This window comes from Vicia villosa, unplaced genomic scaffold, assembly GCF_029867415.1.
Source record: "Vicia villosa cultivar HV-30 ecotype Madison, WI unplaced genomic scaffold, Vvil1.0 ctg.003455F_1_1, whole genome shotgun sequence".
NCBI lineage: Eukaryota > Viridiplantae > Streptophyta > Magnoliopsida > Fabales > Fabaceae > Vicia > Vicia villosa.
This window is the reverse complement of record NW_026706209.1, coordinates 137,956-140,745: the sequence shown is the minus strand read 5'-3', so window position 1 is coordinate 140,745 and position 2,790 is coordinate 137,956.

Genomic DNA, 2,790 nt, shown 5'->3' with positions numbered 1-2,790 from the left:
TTACTCAACTATAAGAACCTTTGGTTGTTCTAGCTTTCCACACTTGAGACCCTACAACAAAAACAAATTACAACTTCGAAGCTCTGAGTGTGTGTATCTGGGAATCTCACCACATCACAAAGGATACAAGTGTCTTAGTCAAGAAGGCATAATTTATATTTCTAAAGATGTGACCTTTAATGAGAGGACTTTTCCCTATCAAACTATGTTCCCAACCACTGCAGTAACTAGTACATCTGGTACACCAGGCCCCTGCAAGTCCATTCCTCTTTCCATAACTCAGCAAAATGTGCCTATTGATTGTGACAATACACAGGCAAACAACAACAACACTGATGAGTCCACTGTGCCCTATTCTGAACCTGTCAACCTCACTGACAATACTCCAGCTCATACTCCCACCCAATCCCTTTCTACAAGTCTGGAGGTACAGAACAGTCCTGTTAATACCCAAGGTTCTGTTCCACAAGAGGCACAAAGTGCCCCTTTACTTCCCACAACCAATGTAACTAACAGTCCCTCGGCTCATACTCAGTTGGTTCAAGATGCAGCCATCATCTCTCCACAAACCAGTGAGCCCTCTCTTCACATACCTACTGCACCTACTTTACCCATTAATACACATTCTATGCTTACTAGAGGTAAAACAGGGAACCTCAAACCCAAAACCTTTCTAGCTCACTGTGAACCAACAAACATTAAACATGCCTTATCTCAGCCAGAATGGTTTAAGGCTATGCAACAAGAGTATGATGCTCTTGTATCCAAAAACACCTGGACACTTACTACTCTTCCTTCCCACAGAAAAGCCATAGGCTGCAAGTGGGTGTTCAAGTTGAAGGAAAATTCTAATGGCACACTGAACAAACATAAGGCCAGGCTAGTGGCGAAGGGTTTCAATCAACAGTATGGATTTGATTTTCATGAAACCTTCAGTCCTGTTATAAAACCTGCCACCATCAAAGTCATTTTAACCTTAGCCTTAACAAATAAATGGGAGATCCAACAGATAGACATTAACAATGCCTTCCTCAATGGCAACTTACAAGAAGAAATTTACATGCAACAGCCACCAGGATTTGAAGCAGAAAACAAGGCTCTTGTTTGCAAGCTAAATAGAGCTCTGTATGGCCTAAAGCAGGCCCCAAGGTCCTGGTATGAAAAGCTTCATCAAACACTGTTTCACTTTGGGTTTGTAGCTAGTAGGTGTGATCACTCTCTCTTCACTTACAATCATCAAGGTATAGTTCTATATGTCCTGGTATATGTAGATGATATCTTGGTTACAGGTTCTTGCTCTCATCTCATTCATAAACTGATCAATCAACTACATACCCAATTTGCCCTTAAGAAACTAGGGAAGCCTGAGTACTTTTTGGGCCTGGAAGTAAAATACCAAACCAATAGCTCTCTTATCCTTACTCAAACTAAATACATCAGGGACCTCTTGGCTAGAGTCAACATGGAGAGTGCCAATGGTGTCCCTTCTCCCATGCTCAGCCACTGCAAACCTAGTAAATTTGGCAGTGATGTCATACAAGATCCTCTAATGTATAGATCTGTGGTGGGGTCCCTTCAATATATCACTCTCACACGGCCAGACATAGCCTACTGTGTGAATAAGGCTTGTCAATATATGGCCAATCCATTGGACAGCCACTGGAGTATGGTAAAACGTATTCTGAGATACTTAAGTGGTACAACTTCCCTTGGCTTATTACTATCTCCTGCTAATTCTAACCAATCTCTCTCTTTAAGGGCATACAGTGACTCTGACTGGGCTAATGACCCAGATGATAGAAGATCCACCTCTGGTACCTGCATTTTTATTGGTCCCAATCTGATTTCATGGAGCTCTAAGAAACAGACCCTAGTAGCAAGATCTAGTGCAGAAGCTGAATATAGGGCCTTGGCTCACACTACATCAGAGGTCCTTTGGTTAGAATCATTGTTAGCTGAACTAAAAGTGAAGTTTTTCTCTCCTATTCTTCTGTGTGACAACTTAAGTGTTGTGCTACTATCACATAATCCAATCCTCCATGCAAGAACTAAACACATAGAGCTGGACATTCACTTTGTGAGAGAAAGAGTCATGGCAAATAAATTGAAGATACAACATGTACCAGCCTCTGCTCAGCTAGCAGACATCATGACTAAACCTCTCTCAACAGCTGCATTTCATGATCTAAGGAACAAGCTCAAAGTGGTTCCACTGCCACCACACTGATCTTGTGGGGGAGTATTAGGAGATAAATTTTTATACTTGTTTTCATTTCACATTCCATTTATATGTATTGTCTACTGTATTGTACAATAAGTAGTTAGTATTGTACAATAGATAGTTAGTTACACTTTCAGTTTAGTTACACTTTCAGTTTACAAAAGTGGACTATATAAATGTAGCTATAGCCCTTTGTAATGTAACAATCTGAATAATACACAAAGTGTATCTTTGAAATAAATGTAAAGCATTTTCTAAATCAAACACTCCTCTCAATAATTTACAATCTATTAATTATTTTATTTTTTTAGAAATCCTTACAATCTATTAATATTTTCTCTTATACGAAACTGTCTCTTATATTTTAATATTTTCTCTTTATTTTTTATTAACTAAAGTATATAGAAATTTTGAGTAATATTTTAAAGTGCAATAATTCTATTGAAAAAATCTAGCTCTACATGCTTACTTTTTATTTAAAAAAGACTCATCATGTATGTAGTAAGTAACATTATTGTTTACCACTTTGACAAGAAATAATGTGGATGTATGTAGTAAGTAACATTATT